General features: G+C 36.4%; 1 protein-coding gene and 1 long non-coding RNA gene across 5 annotated transcripts in view; both read left to right on the forward strand.

Moving 5' to 3' along the window:
• LOC123870097 (solute carrier family 12 member 6) overlaps window positions 1-20,180 on the forward strand; it is a 346,267-nt gene that overhangs the window by 36,704 nt on the left and 289,383 nt on the right. The window lies entirely within an intron of this gene.
• Window positions 744-16,757, forward strand: LOC123870536. Its single transcript, XR_006797090.1, has 3 exons — window positions 744-756; window positions 6,720-6,730; window positions 16,606-16,757. It is a non-coding gene; the product is annotated as an uncharacterized LOC123870536 (long non-coding RNA).

Below are 20,180 nucleotides of genomic sequence, written 5' to 3' on the forward strand. Positions count from 1 at the left end.
GGAACCCTTCATGGGCGAGTCCGACTCGCACTTGGCCGCTTTTTTAATACTCTATCATTTTATTCATGGGAAACGTAATCGCTTGCTGAATGGATACTGTCGTCAAGGTTTAAAACGTTGACCAAAGGCGGAACTATCGGATTTATTTAGAACTTTCGCTGTTATAAACTGCAACCGTTATCCGGTGTACCAAGATATTTCTCCGAGATAAAAAGTAGCCCAAGCCTAGGTTTCTATTCTACCTCTTTGCCAAATTTATTTGAGACCTGAAGGCCTGCTACGATAATTCGCCGCTGATTATCTGACACTCTTTCACTAAGAAAAGCACACTAAACTGCACCAGCAGTTAGGCATTGTAAAGTCTACATTTCCTGAGGATGCTCCGGTGTCGGGGCGAAACGTGCTTCGAGTGGTTTTGGGATTTGTGTGGTGCTGCGTGGTGGTGGTGCGTATGGCTTTCTTGGTGGCTGGCTTTTCCTGCATGTTTATCAGTGGGAGGGCGGGCGGTGCATGTCGCATGCTGCATGTTGCACCATACATATTTCTTTGGTTTAGCGGATTATAGCAAATTAAGCTTTTGGTTCCTTGTATGCTCCAGCAGTGCAGCAAACAATACCATAAAATCAACCAATCACAACAATTGCGATTGCAGTCAGATTTATTATATTATCGCGTATCTTGGACCAATTGCGTAGGTAGGTAGGTACTTATACATCGATGGATTGTGGTGATGTCAGAGTGAACTAGTAATCACAAGTTTCGTGATAAGGAATTTCTTTACACGATTAAGATGATATTGAGAAGTATTATTATGGATGGATTAGATACCTAATCCTTTTCTAATGAGTATAAGGAGCATAGCAAAGCATTTGCAAGCTATCAATATGCCGATAATCCTTCCTTTCTTCGCGTCTCGTGAGCAGCACCGTAATATTTGTTCAATAGGCAATTTGGTTCCCGTTGAATAAAGTTGTAGTCATTGATATCAGTTTCAATAAACTCAGATCCGTTGATAACGGAGGCACAGTCAATCGAAACATGCGAACGATTCGCTCTTTTTTTCAGTTCGAGTGGAATTCGAGGGGATGAAAATTGGAAACTGAAGATTTTGTTTAAACACCTTTTCAGCGAGGCGTTTGAAGGTGGCGTGGCTTCGTTGCAAGAGCATAGATAAAACTCAATCGATATCAATGTTACACACTAATCACTATCCACTACAACGTTACTTGTTCAATGAACTATAGATAATAATTATTGCAGTCACACCATAGACATAATATAGATGAAGATTTACAATCATGAAATGAGAAACACTGCACGAACTTTTACTCAAGAGATTTTGGAGATCCGGGTTTGACCTTTACCATTCTTCCGTGATATAGCCTAGTGGTTCAGCCGTCAGCCGCCTATTCCAGGGGTTGGGGGTGCAATTCCGGGCACGATCCTCTAACTTTACGGAATTATGTGCGTTTTAAGCAAAGTAATTCAAAATTCAAAATATTTTTATTCAATTAAACTTTTACAAGTGCTTTTGAATCGACAAAATAATCTACCACTGGTTCGGAATGCCGTTCCTACCGAGAAGAACCAGCAAGAAACTCGGCGGTTGCTCTTTTCAAGTATTCAATTTACAATAATATGCCTCCAATAGGTGCTACCAATAGGTAGGTATCACTTGCTGTAATAGTGAAGGAAAACATCGTGAAGAAACTTGCATGCCTGATAGTTCTCCACAATGTTTTCAAAGGTGTATGAAGCAGCTAATCCACACTTAGCCAGCATGGTGGATTATGGAGAGGGAATCCGTGCTCAGTAGTGAGCCTTTGTGTTCCACGCAAGAGTACCTTGTACCTAGACCCTGGTATGGTAAGGCCAAGGTTGGTCTTACCATAGGAGTGGTTAAATTTTTTATCCCCGGTAAGTAAGTAGGTAATCCCTGACCCATTTAACTAGCATAGCCTGAGTAGTGTTGTGGTTTTAAACGCCAAATCCCTCTCGCGGTAGAGAGGAGCCATTTGCTTTATCTCAAACTATTGAACCGCACTTCACCTTGTCGTGTTTTGTAATCTTGTTACGTAACGCCACATCCATTGTTGTTTATTTACTCGTTTTCACGTCATGACACGTTATTTCTACGTTATTTCGCTACGTGAAAAGGTGACTTTTGAAACAAACAAAAACTGACGTAAAGACTTTTATTGAAAAACCTGTTGCACTTTGACTTATTCAAATCAACCTAAGTTTAACGTCCACTAGGACGTATTCGAATTTCGAATCAAACCGTTATATTTTATACCCCTCCCTGTGAAACTGCAGGATCTCTTCGTAGATGTCATACGAAAAAGTACCTACATGTAAAAAAGTTGAAACATTTTTTGGAATATCTGCGATTCTGCTGTACATTCAAGGCTGAAACAACAATAATATAAAAATTGTTCTCCCAAGTTAAGTTTCAACTAGGAACTTCCAAAACAGCGTTACTAATGATAATTTTATAGCCATTGATACAGCGAATCTGAATTTTACGAGATCATTCGTAGTGCAACTCCAAAAAACCTTTCTCTCAATATTAGGTATGTTCTCATATTAACCAATCAAACTTGCAAGTTTCAAAGTTGCATGGGTTCAAAGATTTAGATCAAAGTTTTGCGCTCATGTGGTTTTGAAACTGCACATTTTTACGGAAATCTGACAAATCACAGAGACAGGTATTTGTTTCTAGAACGTGTCTACAAAGTTTTTGGTCTTTGTGAACCAAAGTCAGACTACATTATTGTAGATCGAAGTAGTTATCTACCTACTATACATTTGTGTGAAGAGCGCTGAGGAACGCGCTGTCTAGGTACGTGTAAGAGCGCTGAGGAGCGTGCTGTCTAGGGAAATTTCTCATAAGAATAACATTTCCATCAAAATCTACATGATATCGAATGAGCAACGGAATACAGATGCGATAATAATGCATGATATTGTTCGGGCTCCTTAGTATTGCTTCGTTGCGTTGTGAAAATTATTCAACAGGCAATAAGTATGATCTACCTGGAATAAAGTTAGACCTTTGGTATTGGGTTCGCAGGTAATACGAATAGGAAAAAAATATATAAGTATTTAAGAGAACATTTGCGTTTTGAAATTTTGAATTCAATACGTTTATCTGGTAATTGGATTCTCATACTGCCCTAAGGTCCCACTAGCAGCGGGGTAGGCCTTAAACTGCCAGTGGTCAAGGCTCCATTGTGAGAAACCCCGTCACAATGCTTGCTGTCTCAACGAGTACTTGCCTACTGCATTCTGTATCTTAACCCTTCATCCGACAGCTATGCGATTCTGGTTGAAACTTTTCGCAATAAGACCATGGACGTATACAACTAGGCATGGGTACAACAATCTCTGAGTCAACACTCCACATGGCGGTAATCTCGTGAGCCAGGTCCAAGTATTTCGATATTTATTCTTTCACAGAATCAATTATGAAATACTAAAGTATGACTTCAGTAGGCTAATCTGGTAATTGGATTCTCACATTGCCCTGAGGTCGTTTCATTGTATAACAGTAACCCTTTCTTTCTTCGTCTCTTTTCCGGTAAATAACCAAGGTTATCTGGAAATCATTTCAACCAATAATAAATCATTTTTTTAGAAGGTGAAGATGTGTCTTATCATACACTGTATGGAACTATGATAAGCTATATAATTATTAGATACTAACTGTATTAGTTTAAAAAGTTTTAATTCTGAGCCCAGCGGCTCAACGCAGTTTATCTGTACTACTTACATCTAGAGTGTAATTAAATAGGCTACGCCAGAAGAAGAGTAGCTCCGTGGGCCCTTCATTCAGCTTCGCCTACTCGATCTTTGTACTCGCTACGAAGTTCGCCACCTCTCTTCTTCGCTCCACTCGGCCTCGTAGCTCGCTCGAGCTTCATTCAGGAACTCCTTCAAGAACTTTTGACTTCTTTCTATTTACTCTCTGAAATCAACTAACATTTTGTTCGAAAAGTTGAGGAGCAAATATAAAATTCAGCTTGATTACTTTGCTAATAAATTTATTAAGGCAAAACTAGCTGAAGTACAAGACCCAATGAACTTAGTTATAACTAAGTTTTTATGTTTTACTAGTTATACTTTTATTAAATCTCGGTTACTGTGTACTAACTTTCTCAGAGTGAAATTCAAAAAGGAGGGAATTTCCAAAAAATATTATCAATAATTCCAATAACCTTTTCATTTTTATCCGAAAGCCCAAATAGACACCAATTTTCATTCAAATTAATAACGTGAAATATAACCGAATTTCCTACAAACTGTCATTCTTTCATCGGTTTAGAGACTTTAGACTGCGTTGCAAGATCAGTCAGTCAGTCAGAACAAGTCTTTTTACATGTAGGTATAGGTATAATAGATAAATAAAGGATACAATAAATAGAGTAGAAAAAAGATTTTAGTAGTAGTAGATAAAGTTGTTTAGTTACCTAAATTAAAAGTTTTTATTTTTTTATCTACTACCTACCTTGATATCATAAAATATCGGTCAATGTCAGTCCTTACAAAATCAATCAGCTCACAGCTGATTGATTTTTGCAAAGAAAAGGAACGTTTAATATTTTCATATTGTATTTTATAGGCCATATTATTAATACCCTTTGTTAGGTAATGGAATAACGTAGCAGATTTCTTTCATCACTGTGAAATTGTATTCAACGAGGGATGTACATAGTATAGGCGTCTAGGTGACCTACTACACAATAAGGCTTAAAGCGCTTTTGCAAACAAAACGAGTCGACCCGCCTGCTGGCTATTGTCTAGTGACCCTACTGTTTTTTCTAACTTTTATAAGTATTATTACGGTTATTTCAACGTAAAATGGAGAAAGATAGAGGGAGAGTGTTGCCTAAATATTTTATTAGCTAATACGTTTCAGTGCGACTACGTTGAACTTTGCACTTAGCCAGCGTGGTAGACTGTGGCCTAAACCCTTCTCATTTTGTGAAAAGACTCGTGCTCAATAGCGGGGTGGTGATAAGGGGGCGGGATGATGATGGAAAACCGCCTGATGTGCCAGATCGTGTTTTCCACGCACATGCAAACTGTGAAACCAACTCCCTTTCGGCGGTGTTCCCACCAGACTTCGATATAAGGATTCAAAGAGGCGGGTCAACAAATTCCTGAAAGGCCGGCAACGAATTGGCGGTGCCTCTGGTTCATGGGGCGGTAATGAATCACTTAACATCAAGTGACCCGCTTGCTCGAATCGCTTTTTTTATTAAAAAACATTTCCAATATAATCAATCAACCGAAATCAAGTAGGTATAGTAGAATACTCTAGCCAAACGTAAATACATAATAGGTATCATATAAGTAATATATAATACCTACATATAGATAGTAATATGAAGCCTTTAAACCAATTATACGATTTTAGTTCCCTTTGCGTGGAGATCGGAAACCAAGCTAAGGTAATGAAACGTCTCCCACTCGATTGCTTTATGAATAAAACATGCCCAACAACATGTTTTCATTAGCGCTAATACAATGTCGAACAATTTTGTAGGTACCTATCAATATTACTAACTGCGCCCAGCTTTGCTTGCGTACGATTTCTGAAAATTATTTTAAAGTCTACAGAGAGAACCCTCATGCAATATCTTAAGTTTAGACCCAGCTTTTTGAGTGACTACTTTGTTGTGACTATGTCAGTAAGTTTGTCCTTTTATTTACTCTTAAAGCCTCCCAGTATCATTTACTGAAAATTGATATTGAAAACTTGGAGTCTGCATTAAAATATTTATAGTAGAATTGGTAGGTATATAAGTATTATCGCACTAATCAAAGGTGAAATTTCGTGTGTATGTATGTGTGTATGTTTGTTACTCTTTCACGCAAAAACTACTGAACGGATTTGTCTAGGAATGGACATAGAACCTGGATTAACACAAAAGCTACTTTATATCCCGGAAAACTAAGGAGTCCCTACGGGATTATGAAAAACCTAAATGTAATAACCACGCAGATGAAGTCGCAGGCGTCAGCTAGTGTAAAATAAAGTATAAAATAATTTTTAAACTTCAAAATCACCTTTGGATTCAATATGAGCACGGTTTTAGGTCATTTTGCTAGGAGTTCAAGTTTGTCAGTGTTCGAAATATTATGAACTTTGAACAAGATTTCAGAACAGAGCAGTAATTTATGCTTGTATATGAGTTCAGATTTGTATTCAGTGTAAGTTTAGATTAAAGACAAAAAAAAGTGCTTTGATCAGAAGAGTAACTACTCCATTTTGTTTGCCAACTCCTAAATTATTATATGTAATTTAAACATCTAAAAGTAATTCAGTATTGTATTTTAAATAAGTATTTTATATTTTAGCGACACTCATTGATATTCTCCCGCAATTCCAATTATCTATATATCCCTACGTAATCCAATTATTTAAATGCTTCAAATGTTATAGCGATACTGTTCCGATTCAAAATTAGACCTTTATGGATTTTATGCCTACTAATTTTATTCGATACGACTTTTTACACATTCTGGGAAATATGATTTTAAACTAGAAATTATATAATTCCATTAACAAAAAAACTTAGGAATTAGAAAGAACGTTTTTTTCAGATTAATAGCTGTTTGAAATTCTCTGCAGCTTTAGATAGATAGATAGATAGAACACTTTATAGCACACAAAAACACATGTGAAGGAACGCAACACAGAAAGAAGAAAACAGATAAAACAATGGTGTGCAAAGGCGGCCTTATTGCTTGGAGCAATCTCTACCAGGCAACCTTTGCTGAAAGGAGAAGCTAGTGTTGGATAGCTTTAGTTTCAGTTGATGTGAATAGTTATCACCATCATATTACAATATAACACTTCATTAGGGAAAATGTATAAACATATACCTACCTAAAAATGATCAAGGATGAATCATTTGATTGATTGATTCCTCCATTCAACAATAATTATACCCGTTACTTATCGCTCGAGTGCTTCAATCTTAGTGGGGCCATAAAGGAAGATCAAGAATCTTCAAGCTAAATCTTAAGTTTTTGAACTAAGCTATACGTTGATATGTCTGTTATAAATGCAGGTACAATGGTGTTTAGAGTATCGACAAATAGCAAGAGGTTTCAATAATCGGTGCAATTGAAAAACCATCTTTCGTTACGCGATGCCATTAGTCCATTTATTACGCAAGCGTAATTCTTCAGGATAATCCATCTTTCATGTCAAGAGAGAAGCTCTCCACAAAATGGGAGCGATTACTGTGCCACCAAATGGCATCATTTATATCTCGCTCAGTTTAAAAAAATACGACACATTATGTGCTAGTATTTATGAGGGGAATAAAAGTAACTGACACGGAATAATAAGGTAACGTGTAGGTAAAATCGGTCAAGTGCTAGTCGAACTGTCATACAAAGGGTTCCGTAGCATATTTTCATAATTTTATGAAGAAAGGTTAGTTCAATTTAATTTAATTTTTATTTTCCTTGTCATTTACCTACCTACTCACAAGCAACCACTTTTCGAATTAAGTCCATATCAAAAAGCGCCGGTGAGTTCAATTCTCAGTCTTTCTCATCCAATTTATGCCAGCCACTTTAGCAATAACGTTACATTAAAAAATAAACAAAATCCAAGTCTCAACTTGAAGAAATTCTGGCTTACCTGATAATCCGGGAAGTAAAGCTAACTCGTGATTCAAAAGAGCATGTTTGTATACAAGCTGTATTAGTCTAAAGCTTACATATTTAATGTTTGAAAGTGTATAAAACCACAGGCGGATTTTAGTACCTAATGGTCTGCATTGCGGCTCGCGGCTTATGCGTAGCATCAAGCTACTTTTAATTGGATATGGAAATATTCCCCTTACTCTTCAAACTAAGCGTAAATCTAGCGCTAGAAATAGGTAATGTTTAATAAAAATTAAACTATTAAGTTACTCAACGAATCAATATGTATAAGATCCTAAAGTCACACCATACCACACTGTCTGGCCACTTCCCTTTATTTCTCAAAAGTTAACATAGCCATTAGTAAACTCATGTGCAAATTACTTGAATATTTCTTACAATATTTTTTTCAATATCTCAAATAACATAAAGGCAAGTCCACAGAATTAGGAATTAGGAATAGGGATTTCTGTGGGCAAGACAATAGTGCTAAGTGCTAACGTTTGGAGTTCGAAGCGTTGAAAGAATGACAGAACTGCTGGCAACGAAGAAGGACGTACGTCACGTGTCTTGTATTATATCGAACTTGCAAGAATTTTATTATGTTTGAGATCAGAGAAAACATCGTATCGCAAGGCATCATCAAGGTTTGCACCCTTACGTAATCAAAATTCCACCGACACATACGAAACGATTCTAATTCAAACCGCTGGGACATGGAATGCCCTTACGGCATTATTCCCCATCCATTTTCTCCTAAATTTTTTTAATACTTCAAGTTACCTCAAGTCAAGATTAAATAATTTTCTAAGCAAGCGCGCTCCATCTTAAGCTGCATCACCATTTGCCAGCAGGACGCTAGTATAAATCTAAAAAAAAACTAGCGATTCTTGGTCACAATGCCAATATTCATTACTTTGGATCAATGAACCATCATATTTCTACTCTATCACAAGTAGGTACTATCAGTTCAATCCTTTTTCTTTTTAATACAGATGAATATTATGACAAAGGGTCCCATGAAAGTGGGTAAAATAAAACACAAAGTGTCCAAGTATTGAATTTAAAAAAAATACAATCGCGATACTGGCCAATTAATTTCCTTTGTGTCGTTATTCATATGTTTTTGTATTGGAAATCTCTGGAAGGACATCTACTCATGGAATTTTTAACCCCCGACCCAAAAAGAGGGGTGTTATAAGTTTGACGTGAGTATCTGTGTATCTTTGTATCTATCTGTGGCATTGTAGCTCCTAAACTAATGAACCGATTTTAATTTAGTTTTTTTTTGTTTGAAAGGTGGCTTGATCTAGAGTTCTTAGCTATAATCCAAGAAAATCGGTTCAGCGGTTAGAAAGTTATCAGCTCTTCTCTAGTTACTGTAACCTTCACTTGTCGGGGGTGTTATAAATTATTAATTTACACTTGCATATTAGAGTGGCTCAGTGGCGAAGAGGTAATTGGCCTCTGATAGTCTAAACTCTAGAAGATAACGACTTTACTAGCCACCAGTCGCCGCACTTCGCTTTACTTCGGCGCGCTTGGTCTGTGTTAGCCCTTATCTTACATACACACTTGAAAACTTAGAGCGGATGAACTTTTGAAATGTTCACTAGTCTTCAATTTGATTGAAAAGTTTCCAAGGCTCCGTAGAGTAGGACTCGTGTTTTCAAATTTAATATGGCATATCATTTTATTAAAGTAAGTACTTAAATAATAATTTACAGGAGAGGGATTCTCAACCTCGAAGCTGTAATATTTGAGGCACTCGGGCCTTTATGCCAACTATTCGGGTGACGTAAACGAAGGTTACAGTGTTGAGTACCACATTTAATTTGGATTGCGACCCGTAAAATTTCTAATTTACATAGTCGTCTTAGATACCTTAATTACTTGGTACGGTAGAGATAACTTTAACTAAGTAACCGCATATCTAGAGAATCTGCTTGAAGGCAACGATGCCAACTGAGACGGTACCTTTCATCTTCCTGTGCCATCGAAATTGTCTAAGGTTTTTCTTATTTGTATAAAAAATGTTGTAAAAAAGAGAAGAAAAAGGCAAAAAATGGTCAGGGTATTAGAGTTTAGTTTACAAGGTGGGAATTAAGAGATCATTGCATATTCATCTCTATAATAGATCTTTATAATGACTCTGGCAGTGCAGGGAGAGACTATAAGAAAAGAAAAATAGGTACAACTTAGGTAGGACTTATGAAAATGCTTTACATCGTTTTCGTGCCGATAGTTGGTTCTCAAATTAACTAAAGCGGAATTTTGATGACCTCCCTCATGCAATGGTGAGCGATATGGTCTTGGGTTTCCATTTTTGACAGGAGTACGCTTTCCAGTGCGAGGTCGCCATTCCAGCACGTTGGGACCTCAACGTCTATATCGGTTTTATGAACAATGTGTATGTGCCCTGCCCATTGTCACTAAACCTCTATTTATTGATTATTATAGAACAAAATAAGACATCTAGCTATAGTAGATACCTACTCTCGTATTCAGTGATATTTATATGATTTTTGCAGCCCTATTTTTAGGAGAGATTCATCTACACAGGAAGGGATGTCGCTAATTCAATTTGGTGGAGTAATCTTACGAGCTTCCGGAGAAGTCCAATTTCCTTTCTCATTATGATATAGAGGTCAATCTCTACCTTATGTTATAAATGCAAAAGTGTGTTCGTGTGATGGTTTGTCCTTCAATCACGCCGCAACGAACAACGGATTGACAGGATTTCTTGGATGGATTTAGTTGAAAACCCGGAGAGTGGTATATGCTACTGTTTATCTTGAAAAACCAAAGACTTGCACTAGAAGGCATCCTTCTTTTAAACTAGGGTATCTGCCAAGGGGTTGCCACGATACTAAAGTGTCCGGCAATGTCTGACTTGATTTCTAATACTATTCCGAAGAAAAAAAAAGTTAAACTTTATACTTAGACATAAGATTTTTACACCTTTATTACCTCTTATCTCCCAAAGCTACTTACCATGATCGAAACATCATAGTTGCTGATCGTTCCTCCATGTGTTGGGGACAATACGCAAAGAAACTTTCAGCTTTTATAAAATAACGAAGGTCTGGCACGCGCTGGCTCTTGGTCCATAATGTCATTAGTGAAAGCATTATCTACGGTAATGACCACGGATATAGATTGAGTGTAGAGAGGTATTCGGCCATTCCAGGTCACTAAGTTTTAATTAAAGTGTTAATTACTGGAGCAGAGGTAATGCACCTTAATTATAGGTATACATATATTATCCTTTAATTACTATTTGCTTAATTTAAAATAGTTCGGTAAGTAAAGTTTTAGTTAACTTCGGATAAGAACTAGTGTTTTAGTTCATGCAATTAATTACATTTAAATAAAATAAGCGACTGGAAAACCTATAGATATCCATAGGTTTTGTAGCCCCTTAGTCCCATTGACCAAAATTCACTAATCTATAGAAATCTTAAAAAAAAAACTTGTCAATTTTCAAAGTGAATTCAGAAATTATTAATGTAATGTAATCAACATACAATTCAAAAGAATAACACGCTTAGAAAATCATTTTCTGAAAATCAGTCGGCAAAAGGTTTTTATCATACCATGTACTGAGCAGGTAAATAGCAATAAGGCCTATCCATTTGTTACTGCCTCGATAAAAGATGGCGGCCTTAAAACAGCTGATCTGTTTGGCGCCCATTTTCGGCGGTGACGTTTGAACTTAACTTCCGCCCGAAAAAAGATCCGAGTTACTATCAAGCGATTTCTCAAATCCCACCTTAATAAAAAATATGTACTGCCTGCCTGGTACAGGTTATTATACTATAGAAATTTCAAATATTATGTTAAATAAATATGTTTTTTCTAATAATTTTCGGATAGTTATAATAATGAATCCTATTTCATGTAAATTGTAGTTACATCTACTTCTACATTGGGTACATATAATCGTAGCAAGGGAAAGTCTGTGAAGCGTCAAATCAATAGGTGTTGGGTATTGGTCCATAAATCGTCGACAGAGCTCTGTGTTCGTATTGGACCGAATCAAAGCTTTGCAATAAACTACACATTTGTAAAAGATTCTTTATATTCTATTTTCAGTCTTATTCAGGATCCTTTGGAAAAATAATAATTTTGATGAGTTAAATGAGTTATTAATTAAAATAAAGGAAGCCCATCAAATCGGTTATGAAATAGAATAATAAAAATATACACTTAATATGAAGTAGATCTTGGGGGCATTCTAACATGATTTTTGGTAGAAATACACAGTGCATTACTTAGTGGAGATAGAAGTATATTTATGTTATATTATTATGTATAGTCAAAGGCCGTAAGTCCTTTAGCACCTTAATGATCATATTCGCGTGGCACGGTTATGCACATGCGTTAGGTGTGTGTGGCGTGTTTATAGAAAAAGGTTATAAGTGCGACAGATTTTTGATGCAATAGTTTCGCGGAATTGCTACTCGAATTCTGAGGCCGGCCGTACAATTTTAGACAGTCGCGTCGTTCTCTTGGATTCGCGTCGATTCTGGGTCAGTGTGAGTCGACCTTCGTGCCATTTTCTTACGAAGGTTAACATTAGAGGAATTTAGCCCCGAGTTTTTGTTTCATCGGAATACCTTTGGCATACCTCATAGAAACTTTTACTAAAATTACCCAGTAAAATAATAGTTCTACTAAAAGTTTCTAAGTACTTATAATGTAATAATATGATCCATTTATCAGCGTTTCTTACTTTTCATAGCACTTAGTGCCCGCATCCTGCCGTGGATCGACACCCTAATCGAATGATTGATTAGCTAGCCGCCGACATGCTGCGATAGATTGGTTATTGGACGGGATTACCTCGCTTTAATGCATTTCAATGATATCCATAGTTATATACTTATCCATACATCGCATTATAAATGCGAAAGTGTGTCTGTCTACCTGTCTGCTAGCTTTTCACGGCCCAACAGTATAACCAATTCTGATGTAATTTGGTACAAAGTTAGCTTACGGGCACGGACATAGGCTACTTTTTATCCTGAAAAATCAGAAAGTTCCCACGGGATTCTTTAAGGTCCTTCCGATTTATATGAAAGGTACAAAGGTAGCTTGCATCCCGGAAACTGATATATTATGCGACTTTTTATCTAGGAAAAGCAAAGAGTTCCCACGGGATTTTTAAAACCTACATCCACGCGGACAAAGTTGCGGGTATCATCTAATTCTAGTTAGACATATTTTCTACTAGGTAGATACATAGGTACTTAAGATAGGAACTTACCAAGGTTAGGTACCATCTATACTGATATTATAGATGCGGATTAAGTTGAAACTAATACATATTAACGTTATTAACATTTAAAATAGATTTTTTTCAACATTATCTTGATGCTGTATATAACATCAAGGTAATGTTAAAAAAAAAACTATTTTTTTTTGGATGGACGGATAAACATTGGAGACGCAAGTAATAAAGCCCCGTTTTGAGTACCTGAAAAGTCAACATCATGAAAGATGGAGTGATATTATCTGGCTTACTAACTAAACGCACAAAAATACTGCTAAAATTCACGACTTCTGTCATTTTATCTTTATCTTTGGCCATAAGTCCTGGTCAATGAAGCGTTTATAGATAGATCCCTTTTATATGTTTATACAAGGTGATGACTACGACGGCCGTCTACTATTTTTATGGCGCATCGATACATCTTTGTTCTTTACTTTTTATTATAGCTCTTTGGTCTCAATAATTTTAGTACCAACTCTTCAGTCAGATCAGTAGTAGAGACCACCCTACTACTGATCCGAGTCCTAGTTTTAGGTACAAGTTTAAATAAAAAAAAAAAAAAAAAAACACAAAATATTGTTCTCTACACTTAATGGTTTAGTCAGTTAAGACCCTACATAACGTTAAGTACTTAGTTAAGGTTTAATCGTGAGTTATTTCAAAGCCGCAGCTAGTTACAGTTCAACCAACAAAGTCTTGTTTACATTCACAACTAGGTACTGCTACGCGGTGCTACGAAGAAATGGATTAGTGAAAACATAATGTACCTGTATAATCAGCCGTTTTGTTATGTTACTCTTCGGTATCTGATAGTATAGTGGTTAAGAGTTAAGACTCTTATTCGAGAGTTCCAGGGTACGCATCTCTAATTTTTCGGAGTTACGTGCGTTTTAAACAAATAAATGACACTTGTTTTAATATTAAAGGAAAACTTCGTTAGGAAACCTGTCCACCTGAGAGTTCTCCAACATTGTGTAGTCTACCAATCCGTACTAGGGCAGCGTGGTGGATTATAATCTAAACCCTTCTCAATTCTGAGACGAGACCTTTACCTCAGTAGTGCGCCATCAATAGTGTTGAGATAATGATGATCAACTCTTAGGTTTAAACAACTACAGCGTGGGTATGTGCAATACCATATTAGCTGCCCCGCCGGCCAGGGACGTGCGGTCGCTTCTTAAAATGTGTTAATATATTTCTAGTCTACATACCAAATTTCAGCCTTCTAGGACTTCGGGAAGTACCCTAGAATTACAGACTTTAAATTGTGATGATCATCAGTGAGGGACGAAAACGGCGTATTTTAGGTATCAATAAATCTGTAACCATAAAAGCTAGATATTTGATACTTGGTATATTTGGTAAATTTGCTGAGGACACCTTATACTGAAAATTTCAGCTTTCTAGCGTCATCCAGACCGAAGTTATGACGGGTCGAAAATACGGCGAAACACTTCGAGAAAAAGGTACGTAGCGCCCCGGCCGCCGTTTGGCTCGTCTTGGCGGGGGCACTGCCGTGCCCCCTGATTTGTGTTTTTTTTTTTTTGATTTTTATGTGTTATGTATGCATTATAATTGTTAATTGTTGAACCTACGGGGGTGACATAGTCTTCTTAGACTGAACCCCCACCAAAAAAATAAAATAAAGAAAAAAACTCTTAGGTTTTGTGCAGCATTATAACTTTCTCAATTAGTGAGCTCAGTGAAGGAATTAAGTAGGGCAGTTTTTGATATGAAATTATTTCGTATCTTACCGTAAGTCAAGTCTGCATTGTCATTTTACAAATACTTAACCTGAATTTAGTTCAGTCAAGGCATACTTAACCGTAACTTGGCGACAACTTAACAAAGTATGTTTAATATACATGCCCTGGGGCTTGCAATAAATCTGTCTTGTGTCACTTTGTGTCGTGAATGTACTAAAGTTATCTTTCCAAGTGATAACAAGTCATTATGTAATATGTAGGTATGTGCAGGATAATATTTTGATAAGTCCGCGTGGATTTTGGTTTTTAAAAACCCATGGTTTTTCTGATTTTCCGGGATAAATAAGCCTAGTCCCTCTCTAGTTTTTTAACCATGCAATAGATCAAGTTGATCCGTAGCTCCGTTGCTGTGTGATTGAAGGATAAACCAACAAACAAATACTGCATTTATAATCTGGGAGGTGATTATTTAAAAATATAAGTATAAATAATGCTAAATCGAATTTTTACTAAGTAGCTAAAACTTAGGGGTCACCCCAAAGTTTCCCATTATTTCTAGAACTGGATATCTAATTATGATTGGATCGAAAATCATCTCGAATCTTCGATGAGTGCGAGCGTTCGATGACATTATTTCCTCTCTGAAATTGCATTTCTGTCTTTCGTCGGCAGTTACGTCGATCAGTCAAATAATGTATTTTGGAAGGTTTGATAAATATGATGCCGCGAATAATGGTGCAAGTTATATTTACCCCTTAATAACGAGATAAACTCACTAACATATTTACATACTTGATACTAACAAACAGCAGTTTGACGACCTCCCTGGTGCAGTGATCTTCTTACGGTAAAACCAGTTAAACGGATGAAAATGTAACAGACAGACAGACACACTTTCACGTTTACAAGATTAGTATGGATTACTAGTGGTTTGCCATAAACTTAGACCTTGCGTAAATTATTTTTGGAAAAAATACATTTTCGTAGGCAGAGATCGTTTCGATTTATGATTATTAACCCCCGACCCAAAAAGAGAGGTGTTATAAGTTTGACGTGTGTATCTATGTATCTGTCTGTGGCATCGTAGCTCCTAAACTAATGAACCGATTTTAATTTAGTTTTTTATGTTTGAAAGGTGGCTTGATCGAGAGTGTTCTTAGCTATAATCCAAGAAAATCGGTTCAGCCGTTTGAAAGTTATCGGCTCTTTTCTAGTTACTGTAACCTTCACTGGTCGGGGGTGTTATAAATTTTTAATTTACACTTGTTTTGCAAATAAAATATATCTTGTTATGTTAAAATATTATGTCTTGAAGTCAAAAGTTTTTGACGCATTATTTCCAAAAGTATTCTTTTCAGTGTATTATTTTAAGCACAGAATACCTACTAATAGGTTAGTACTACATTAATACTACAATAAGAATGTATTAAAGATATATATAGGTACATGGTTCAAGAATATCTAGCGTAAGACAAATGGAATTTAATATAGCATCCTGAAACATTTGCAAGATAGCTGAACGATGAATTCCTACCTAATCTACTTTTACGTTACCTACGTTCAATGTATACCATACTTCCATTTACTTTCAAATAATTTCTGAAATGTTAGCATTACCAAGTAGTAAGCATTCAAATCCGATAAAGGAACTATTGTATAGAAGGGATTATAATATTTATCCCATATTATTTTCGGGAGTTTGATATTTATCTAGAATCGTATGGGAATCTTAGGGAAAGAGAATCTTAATTATAATTATTTATGGAAATTCCTCATTTTTCAATGGTATCATGAAGAGAATCACACTTAATTACAATTTACAAACACATACATTAAATCAAGTAATACCTACTTATTTGCTTGAAAGATCTATAACTCCGAAAAGTTAGAGATGCGTGCCCGCGATCAGATCCTCGAATAGAAAGACGACGCGACGTCTTAACTAGGTAGGTATTTAAGGGTGAGATCTATAAAGCGCACTCAGACTTTGCTTAAACTTAAGACAAAGTTAAAACGAGACAGATATACCTATATCTCTGACATAAATCTCTCTCGTTTTAACTCAATCTTAAGTCTAAGCAAAGTCAAAGTGCGCTCTATAAATCTCACCCTAAGAGGCTATCAGTGATCTTAAATAAATCATTCTGTGTTTTGTACAGAGCAACATACCTAGGTACGTGGTAGGTATGCTGTAGAGATCTTCAGACGTGCAAAATCACCGTCATTATATACCTGCGTTATATCCTCTACCCTTCCTTTCATAATTTAAGTGCTCGTTCCATGGTTTGTGTCAGTGTAGTTTTTTCGTGCGGCGCGAGAATATTATTTCAATGGCTCAGTGCTCATGTACTTAACTAAGTACCTAAACAGAAATAGAACACAGACAAATAAACTTTATCAAACACTAAAGGCGTTTTTGAATCTTCAAACGAATGTAGGTAGATACTACTGGTTTGGAATGCCCTTCTACCGAAAAAACGATTTGGGATCGATCATCTGGACAATACACCTCTGAAAATTATTTATCCCAAATGTTTAAGAGTCTTTAGAATTTCTCTCTAATTGCCATGAAATTGGAAAACATTTCGCTTCATCGCCTCTTAAATATACTTACAAATAGAAATAATAAGTTGTTATAATAAGCACTTTTGGACCGTGCTTTATCGTAAAATAAGGTACCAAATGGAAAAAAGCAGAAAATAATGGAATAATAGTATCAAATGAAAAAAAAGCAGAAAATAATGGAAAGTACGTTCATAAAGATACGAGCGACGAATAGGAAGGTAGAACACTTTGTGTCGTCAATTAGCAAGATGGAAATTGTATTCCATGAACAGCGCTATGAAGAGTTTTCTACAGGATGTGATATCTCGTTTAATGATACGATTATACATAGGTAGATTATACACATTATTAAATTATGCATGTCCTATTATTGCTTGTTTTAGTTTTATGTTTTGGTACAAAATAAATAAGTAAAATTATTAATATTTACAATTAGGTATGTACCCATTACAATTTTTTAAAATACCGCAGTCCAGTGGTTTTAGCGTGATGCGTGTACAGTAGTGGAGAATAATTCTCATCATCATTATCATCATCATCAGCAACCAATCGCTTCACTACTCAGCACGAGCCTGCTCTCATAAGGCCATAGTCTTTCACGCTGATCAAATGCGGATATTTCACACACCTTTGAGAACATGGAAAACTTGCAGGTATGCAGGTTTCCTCACGATGTTTTCCTTCGCCGTTAAAGCAAATTGTATTTTATTGCCTAAAACGCATATATTATAACAAACCCTGGGTCTGCCCGACTAGGAGGCCGCCATCTTAACAACTTTCTGCGATGCTTGTATCGTAGTGGAGAATTATTCATACTCCATATTAGAATTGAACAAATGGTTACTAGAAATCTTTTAAATAGTTAAATTTTCAGTGTTAAAATTTGACCTCACATAAATAACGATTCATGGATCATTACCTAAACATTATAACAATATTTATGTGTGGCAGAGGGAAACAAAACAGTGGGGCCACAAGACAATAGATAGTTGGTGGGATGACCCGTTTTGTTGTGAAAGCACTTTTAAACCTTATTGTGTGCTAGGTCACCTGGGCTTCTGACTCTGTACATCCCGGGGTAAAATACAATTTGAAAGAGTTAAAAGAAATTCTGCCACGTTAATCCATTTATGCCACAAAGCAGGCCGGCTTTTGTGCTCAATTTCTTTGTTATTCCGTCACTCTCATTTTTACCGTAGCGATTTTTCCACGAGATGAATTCGTTTTAGGATACGCTTAGCAGATTTTTACTTAAGAATTAAATAATATTAATAATCCATCTACCTATCTGTAATTTGTTGCTAACACGGTGTGTCGATAAGTAAGAGAACGAGATTTTGACCCTTAGGCTAAGATTTATAGAGCGTACTTTGACTTTGCTCAGACTTAAGCTTCAGTTAAAACGGGACGGTTTTATGTCAGCGGTATAGCGCTGTCTCGTTTTAACGGTGAGTTAAGTCTAAGCAAAGTCAAAGTACTCTCTATAGATCGCTTTAGGTGCCATCTCCACGCACAAGAGAATCGCGGCGATAGTCTCGCCGTGAGACTATTCGATATACAGAATCTCACCGTCAGAATCAGACAGACAGACAGACAACAAAGTGGTCCTATAAGGGTTCCGTTTTTCCTTTTGAGGTACGGAACCCTAAAAATCGTTGTTAATTTTGTCATGAAGCCATTTTTATCTATAAAGATCAAAGGTCAAACTATAACTGACTTATGCGGGTTTAAACTTTTCAAGAGACCCTCAATGGGTTTGCGGTCATGAATATTAGTTGCCCGATACAAAAGGTTTCAACCTAAGTTCTTTGATTTCAAAAGTTCTGATGATAATACCTATTAACTAAATAGCCTGTACATTTTCTGGATGAAGGTAGGTTTGAGGTTATTAAACCAATATATCAGGACAAAAGCCGTTCGCGATCTGAGATAATTTTAATCCATCCGACCCAGCCTAATAACGATTAAACTGAAATTGAAACTGCTAAAATATTTCCATGAAAAGTTCAGGGAATTTAACAAAATATGAAATAGCTTATGGATTCTTGTTGTACAAGTGTAAATTAAAAATTTATAACACCCCCGACGATCCAAAGTATTTGAGTTTTCCAAAACATCATTTTCAAATAAATAATTATGTATTTAGGCAACGTCCATCTTGACAGCTTGACATTTGTCTATTGACATAATATTAAGAACCTAACGGTTATCTAACCTTCTTTTCTACAAGAAAACTAGAAAAGAGCTGATAACTCTTAAACGGCTGAACCAATTTTTTTAGATTATAGCTAAGAACACTCTCGATCAAGCCACCTTTCAAACAAAAAAAACTAAATTAAAATCGGTTCATTCGTTTAGGCGCTACGATGCCACAGACAGATACACAGATACATAGATACACAGATACACACGTCAAACTTATAACACCCCTCTTTTTGGGTCGGGGGTTAAAAATACCATCGCCCAGATATTCGGGCACACAATATCGCTACTGATATACAGAATTTTCGTACCTATTCAAAATCTCCAATGGACCTTCTGCATTCTTTGCGCTTCACTGCTTTGCATTTCACATACTTACTTACGAGTACATATCGTGATCACAGTTGAATTTCTGGCATAATCGGTCAATCGAGAAAACGCGTGATCGCCTCGAAATCTCAAAGAATTATAAAATACTAGATAATCCCCGCGACTTCGTCTGCGTGGATTTAGGTTTTTATAAAAATCCCGTGGTAACTCTTGCTTTTCCGGGATAAAAAGTTGGCTAAGTTTCCGGGACGCAAGCTACCTCTGTACAAAATTAATAATCGGTTAAACTGTTGGCCCGGGAAAAGCTAGCAGACAGACAGACTTTCACATTTATAATAGATACTAGCGACCCGCCCCGGCTTCGCACGGGTGGACACTACCACGAAAAATCCTATCTATTTTCCGGGATAAAATATAGCCTATACGGATTCGGAAGA

This window comes from Maniola jurtina, chromosome 2, assembly GCF_905333055.1.
Source record: "Maniola jurtina chromosome 2, ilManJurt1.1, whole genome shotgun sequence".
Lineage (NCBI taxonomy): Eukaryota > Metazoa > Arthropoda > Insecta > Lepidoptera > Nymphalidae > Maniola > Maniola jurtina.